Source organism: Eptatretus burgeri, chromosome 4, assembly GCF_056783735.1.
Source record: "Eptatretus burgeri isolate ZD-2024b chromosome 4, Ebu_testis_v1, whole genome shotgun sequence".
Classification (NCBI taxonomy): Eukaryota; Metazoa; Chordata; class Myxini; order Myxiniformes; family Myxinidae; genus Eptatretus; species Eptatretus burgeri.
Genome location: NC_140964.1, coordinates 36,135,749 through 36,143,248, shown reverse-complemented (window position 1 = coordinate 36,143,248; position 7,500 = coordinate 36,135,749). Strand labels below are relative to the sequence as shown.

Here is a 7,500-nt window from a genome sequence, read left to right as displayed (position 1 = left end):
GTATGTGTGATCTGATTAACCGTCTTTGGTGTACAATCCAGATATGTTCTGAGCTAAGCCTTCTTACAAGATGCATATTTATATGCCCAATGTTGCTACCTTTCATATGGTCAAATGTAAGTATATCCATGAGTATTTCCACCTCTTACCCCTCTCCTGACAAAACGAAAGGAAAAAAAAAGTTGGTTCCTTGGTTGGTGTGATTCTACCTTTGATTTCAGGTCAGAATTAAATTGCTTTTACTGTTACACATGAATGTTCCACTTCATCTCATGATCCTCTCTCCATCCTCGAGGCTGCTGCTGCCCATCACCACCTCATGCTTTCTTGTATACCCGCTCTCGATATCTTCAAGTCTCGCGTGAACCCCCAAACCCTTTTTCCTCCCTGTCACTACCCTTCTTGTACATGGATGTGTTTGTGCCTTTTTTTTTTTGGTTGCTTGTCCCCCTTCCTCCCCCCCCCACCCTTCCTTCTGTCATTCTGTCAACCTATCCACCATCTGTTGTTTAGTTGTTCCTTGAGCTGTGACTTCTGTATAATAAAGAAGAACATCTAAGAAATGTCTTTCAAGCCAAACTGATTTATGCATGCGACTTCATCCGAGACCATTTGTCTTGGCTGGAAAAGGTGACGTGTTTAAAATTTGGTGAAATGTCAGACTTTATATGGAAGGATGAAGTGTATGTTTTAATTTTGTCTCTTTCATCCGTTTCGAAGATTGGAATTGGACAGAGATGATGAGAGCACGTTAATCACAAGCAAGACAAATGCAGTATAATGTCAGTTTCTGAGAAATTTTCAGCCTGAAGGTTTAGATCTTCACATTTTTTTGAAGTCAAACATTTTATTTTGATTCATAGTTTGTTAACGAAAGGAACAAGTTGTTGTATTAATTATGTAAGCACTGATGCCGGTCAAATAAATTCTGTCGATTTTCATTTGACAAACTTTCATTGTAAATGAAAATTGGATTATTTACCGACTGCGAACGCAAGAAAATCCATCGAAGATTATCTATTCAGCGGAAACCCAGCACAATTTTGAATTTTAACGCTGTTGGTCCTTAGAGATGCGCCGGTCTCCCTCCCTCACTTACGATCCAGCTTTCCGAGGCATTATCCACGCATGGGCCATCCCTCACGGCACACTAATGATCGAGTATCTTAAAATATTACAGTATAATTTATTTTCATTTAAATTACTGTTTGTTTTTAACACCACAATTCAAATTTGTTACTTAGGATTAGAACACGTATTCATTGAATGGAATTTGAACGTGCATAATTTCATTTGGCCCCTGAAAGTAGCAGAACGAGCTCAGAAAAGCATCTACCTTCATTTTCATTGCCCTCCCTGCTTCCATTCCCACTCATGTACACAGTTTTGCACCACATTCATGCATTAACTTCATAAATTTTCCCACGTTAACCCCACCCCCACCTCTACTACCACCCACCCGGCAACACATGTACAGTACGGTTAAAAGCACGCAAAGCTTGTTACCTTTTACATGTCCATCGGTCATCCACTTGGAAGTCCAAAGGTTCACCAGCAGGAATTGGACTTGCCACAGCTTTGACTCCGCATGTGGTTTATTATTATTTTTAATTATTTTTGTTGTGGTAATCTTCCTCCACCAAATGATTGCGGTGAATGCAATCTCGATCCGTCCCAGTCCTTCCACGGCGTGTTGTGGATTGAATCCCCTTACGACATTAGGCTCGTGGAGCGTTCTGAACCGACGGTGCCGATTCACCGGTGTCCATGGCTGGATGCTTTGCAGCAAAACTACATCGGGTCCCCCGATCCTTCCCTCCTACCATGACCCACCCGCACAAATGCCAGAGATAGTGATGTGCGCCGAGTGGCCAAGAAAAGAGTCGTTGATAAACGTGCGCTCACCCTGGAATGTGTGCGCCACGCGATGGGGTTGGAGCGAGTAGGAGCGTAAGGGACGGAGGGAGGGTTGGAGAGAAGTGGGATGGCACTGTCTAGGAACGAGCGAAAGGTAGACAAAGGAGACTCATGCATATGGTTATATGTATGTATATATATATATATATATATATATATATATATATATATATACATACATATATAAATGTGTACATATATATGAACTAGATCTCGTGTGTGTGATTTCAAGGAAACTGATTTTTTTTTTTTTTGGAATCATAATTTGATGAGAGTGTGGTTTTGGAGGGGAGCGGGGCATGGAGGTTGCTCTGAGGTATCAGAGAGAAAATGAAATACGATGTATATTAGGCAAGGTGCATGCAGAATATAGCTCATTTTTTTAACGGGGAGGGAAGGGGTTAAGAGAGCATCCTGCATTCAGGATTTTGCGAGTCACATAGCCTGGAAGGATGTGTGCGATGCACAAATGGTTGAAGGGATCATGGTTGAGTGGACGGCCATGCACTGTGGGATTGTTTGGCTGTGCACATCATCACCTTGGAATTCCATCCCTTAAACTGTTCCTTAGCCCTTCTACAATGGTCCATTGGATGTTCTATTGCAACCTGACATTCCCAGTATGTCTTTGACTGGTTCTTCAGGTCATGTTCGCTTATCTTTCTCTCCATCTACCTGGATCTCTCATTTACCAGCCAAATTCCGTTTATTGTCTTTGAATAGTTAAGATGTACTCGTACATTTGGTAAAGGTTACTTTCAGTCGAGGTGAGATCTAAGCAGAGGAAAGGAGAAAATGTGGTGGTGGAGAGATAAGAGTAATACAATGTAATTTTAACGCTTCATGTTGTCATCTTACACCGAACCTCTTTATTGAGGTCTGGTGTTGGGTGGTTTTGATTTGTTTTCCTGTGAAGGCTTTTAGTTTCAATATACACTTTGGTGAAGGAAACCTGCTGTGAAATGGGGTGGCGTTGATTGGGGAATTCCCCCCACACTTCATAGTTGCCCCTACGCCTGCGAAGTGAAAAGTGGGGTGAAGCAAGAGGTTCACTTTTGTCTGTCCGTCCGTCCGTCCATCCATCCACAAACTTCAGTTTATGATCGAGTAGAAATTAATTTGGATAGAAAGTTATGCAGGAAAACAAACCTACCATTTAGCTCTGAATTTGTCCAGATCACACGTGCGCAGAGAGGCGTGAGATAATATTTTTACTTTGTCTGCCTGCCTGGCAGTCAAACAAAATTGAAAATAATTCCAAACAGGAAACTTACTGTTTTTCAGGACGTCATAAAGGACACACCCAACAGGCATGAAAAACGAATGTTCGTGTTAAATAAGATGGTGTAATAGATACTGTGTCAACGGCCGTAAATTTCCGGAATTTTTTTAAAAACGACCATTACAATCATTATTTTATTTCAATTGAATTATATACTTACCACTGCATTTGGTAAGGTGTTCTATGAACGCTCCACAACAAAAACACATTTAACTGAAGACATTGGAAAAACTAATAAGGAGTGGAAAGAGTGCGAGAGCTGGGGTTAATAGGAGGACAAGGAGCAGAAAAAAGCACGATATCTCTCTCTCACTCTCAGTAGCACACTGTAAGCTTTGCTGATAATCGGCAAGAAAATTTACTCCATCATCCCACAAAGAGAAGCACCCAATTTATCGGCTTGTTATTAAAGCGAGTCAATTGGTATAGGACACTATTGTGACCATTTTATATGGGTCTTGTTGTAAAAAGCCTTTGTGAATATGCACACTTTAGAGGGAGATATCTCATCACGGTTGCTCTGAATTATTAATGCCTCACTGTATTTAGCCATACATGAGATGGGGTTGAGTTTAATATATGACTGATGCATAATAGATGCGAGTTCTTTATGAATGCCTTGCAAGTAAAACGAACTTGCAAAAAGCCATCCTTTTAATGGAAACTTGCCAATTTATTTTTCTGAATGTGAATAAGTTTGTGCGATGCAACTCATGCCTGCACTTCAACCAAATTTTGTAAAACATTGGATTTTATCAACGAAAAGTGAGACAGTATGTTTGCCGTCTTGGCACCCACAGTGTTAAACATATCCTCATAAACTTTTGGTTGATAAAATCTATTATTTATCTTGTTCACCAATAGAGAACTGACATGAACCTTCGCAAGGATGAGTATTCCGTAGTTTGACTTGCAGGATTGCTCATTGATATCCTTTGAACTGTTATTATCAAGAAATGGGACTGTCTAGCCTGTGTTTGAATCTCGATGCAGCAATGAGCTGTCAAGGTAGTATTCCACAAGCAGGGTGATGCATTGATGTGTTCACCATCCATTGGAAGGACGTTAGAATCTGAGGTTCCATCTACCAGCACCGATCGTTGGTGACCATTGAAGATCCAACAGTGTCTTTTGTTTAGAGGAGGAAAGCTACCCCCAGCACTGAACAATTCCAATATTCTTGCAGTGACTGCAGGTAGCAAGTGGTCTGGTCTTGGACACACCCCAACAAGTTACAGTGCTTGGGGTTATGCAGAATGGGGTTACTTTGTGAGCAGCAACTTTTTCACTGCAAACAAACTTGCATATTTCACATGAACATCCATCTTTGACCACAAAGGACAACCAATTTTAATTGATGGTTTGTTAAATGTCACTCTTGGTAATTGGATTAAAGTTTTAACTTTAATGAAATTAATGCTCATCTTGGTACATACTAGAAACAGCAATTGTGATGTATGGCCATATAAATGTGTTTCAGCTAATCGTCGAGATTTAGACCTCTGGTAAGTCCCGTGAAATAGGTGGAATGAATTTAGCTGGAAAAGCATAGAAAACGTATTCCAGAAGAGTGTTGATAACAGCCAATGCTGTGTTTTATTATTATTCTTAGCAAAATGATGCAGGCATAATAATGAAAACATTATTATTATTTTTTTAAAAAACAATTTTTTTTTGCACAACCAATAAGCAATCTCGCTTTCCAATTATGTTGCTTTATGCAGCTATGATTCCTGGTTTACTCTTCTTGGGAAATGTTTGTTGAAGATTGGTTGCACGGTGTCGGTCACTTGCCTCTGCACAACCTCATTAGCGTGGAGGCTTCTGGTTGATGGTTTCCCCACTTGAGAGCAGTATTACCCTCAAGCCTTATTCACCTGCAAAAGGTCAGATAAATAATGTAAAGAATATTAGCCATTCACATTCTCACTCACTGTAAGCTGTCCAAAAGCATTGGGGCAAGTCATGACATGGTTTGTGAAAGGAAATGAGGTATATCAGCTTGTGACAATTGGGAAAAAAAACTCACCGTTTACTCATAGCAATGGGTAATGTTTTTTTCTTGTGAATCCACTCCTGTATTGAAAACTGTGATGGCATAATGGGAACGAGAAAGCATCCCAAAATGCAAAGTCCATCTGCATCCACTTTTTACTCGAACGAAACGTGACGAAAACAACAGCTGAAATTTTTCTTTATTTGTATTAAATGGTGTTCTCCACATTCTCATAATAAATGTTTGTTTAAAATTTGATGACAAAAGCTCAAATGATTAAAAAAAAAAATACATTATGGCCTGGACAGACGCACTGAACCTCAATCTATACTAATAAAAGTGTGTGTGTGTGTGTGTGTGTGTGTGTGTGTGTGTGTGTGTGTGTGTGTGTGTGTGTGTGTGTGTGTGTGTGTGTGTGTGTGTGTGTGTGTGTGTGTGTGTGTGTGTGTGTGTGTGTGTGTGTGCGTCTGTGTGTGTCATAAAGCATAACATATTGTTTCTGCTAATTCCCCTACCACCAACCCTCTCTCTGTCTCTCTCACGCTTTGTCCCATCCTTGCTCTACCCCCTCCCCCCCAATACAGTGCATTACCCTCCTCCCACATCTCCTCTCTAACTCTCTCCTCCTCTCTCTCTCTCTCTTGACATATCCAGACAGTGGTTATGTCTGGATGATGTGTCTGAGTAGTGTTTGTCTCCGGCCAGTTTGATTCCGAATGCATCCGCCAGGTGGTGTTTGTCTCCAGACATGTCTGGGTGGTGTTTGTCTCTGGATCCATTTGGGCGGTATTTATGTTTGGACGGGAGTTTGTCTCCAGACGGAAGTTTGTCTCCACGCCGTGTTTACAGTATGACCGGTAGAAAATGGATTTCAGACATTATCTTGTTTCCATCTCCACTGCTATTCTTTGCAGAATCATTTTGATGAGATGGTATGAATCATAACTGACACTCCACCACACGTCTGCCTTCCTTTCCTCTCATCTCACACTGTTTTCCCTCCCCCCTCACTCCCCCTCCCTCCCCTCTCCTTTCCCCCTCCACCTTTTTAATCTCCCCACGCTCTCTCCCCTACCCACCTCTCCTCTTCCCCCCTCTTTTTCTCCCTCCCCCTCTTTTTCTCCCTCCGCTCTTTTTCTCCCTTCCCCTCCTCCCCTTTAGTATTACTGTCAGCGAAGCGACAGGTGGTATTTGCTAGTAATAAATAAATATGAAACATGGTAGTGATTTTAAAAAAAAACCGTCGTTCTCGCACTAACACCTGGCAGACGGGCTAATCGACAATACTCATAATAATAATAATGATAATAATAATAATAATAATAATAATAATATAAATGTCATTGTGTTTCAGTGTGTGTGTCTCCTCCATAACTCTAAAACCTTGAAATGTATCTGCCTGAAACTTTACATGCATACAAAAGGAACTCCAAGAGAGTGCATGAATGAAAACTGGGTGTTTGGGTAAATTTAAACTACCATTTTGAAAATAATTAACTAATCTCATCATGAATAAACAAAAACAGGCTTATCCTTGGTCAGCCTGCTTTTCCTCGCAGAGGTCTTAATCCGCCATTTGTTTCGGCCTATTCAAAAATGCCTTGGCAATTCTTCACGATGACCTCTCATGGACTGGACTAATTAAAGTACTGTCTGACCTTTTATTTATTTAATTATTTAACTTCAGGACTGGTCTCCCATATCCACCTGAGAAATTGGAAATCGTCCAACATCACAGTATCACATAAAAAGGTGCAAAAATGTATCCCTTTAATTAATGCCACATTTGCTTACTGTACTTCCAATCATCAGCAGGGTCATGGAATCAATCATCGCGGTTGACATAAAATCATTCCTTTTCTCCAACAAACAACTGTGATTTCTGTCTTCCACCATCTCCTCTCCGGCCTCGCCCACCCACCCTGTTCTGTCTGCGATATGTCCCCCCCCCTATATTTCCTCATGGTGCTCAAGGTCTGCCAGCAACCGCATTCTGGTAAAACTACCAAAATCAAGAATCACTGCTCACCTTCACTCTTTCATTCCTCTTTTTTTCCTGCCTTTGGAACAAACTCCCACACTCTCTTCAATCCCACTCCTCCCTCCAGGTCTTCAAAACAGCTGTTCACCACCATCTCTTGTCTCATCCAGAACCATGGTCTTTTCTACTCCCGTTAATCCACCCCAAACCCACCTCCTTCAAATTCCCTGCTTTCCTTCCTGAAAGTCCCTGTCTTGTAAGGACTTGAAAGTCCCTGTCATGTCCATCTTGTTTACCCTGTGTACCCCGTCCCATCCCTCTTCC

At 41.2% G+C, this 7,500-nt stretch overlaps 2 protein-coding genes and 1 long non-coding RNA gene across 4 annotated transcripts in view; 1 reads left to right on the top strand and 2 right to left on the bottom strand.

The window, feature by feature from the left end:
* LOC147027805 (leucine-rich repeat and fibronectin type III domain-containing protein 1-like) overlaps positions 1 to 2,016 on the bottom strand; it is a 23,350-nt gene extending 21,334 nt beyond the window's left edge. Inside the window, exon 1 of the mRNA XM_085877425.1 lies at positions 1,507 to 2,016. The gene's annotated coding sequence lies outside the window, so the exon portion shown is untranslated. The remainder of the gene's footprint in view (positions 1 to 1,506) is intronic.
* The window catches only part of PC (pyruvate carboxylase), a 587,030-nt gene that overhangs the window by 134,979 nt on the left and 444,551 nt on the right, over positions 1 to 7,500 (top strand). The gene's annotated exons all lie outside the window — the stretch shown is intronic.
* The window catches only part of LOC147027804 (uncharacterized), a 42,496-nt gene continuing 39,775 nt past the window's right edge, over positions 4,780 to 7,500 (bottom strand). Inside the window, exon 3 of the long non-coding RNA XR_015057285.1 lies at positions 4,780 to 5,076. This is a non-coding gene — a long non-coding RNA (uncharacterized LOC147027804). The remainder of the gene's footprint in view (positions 5,077 to 7,500) is intronic.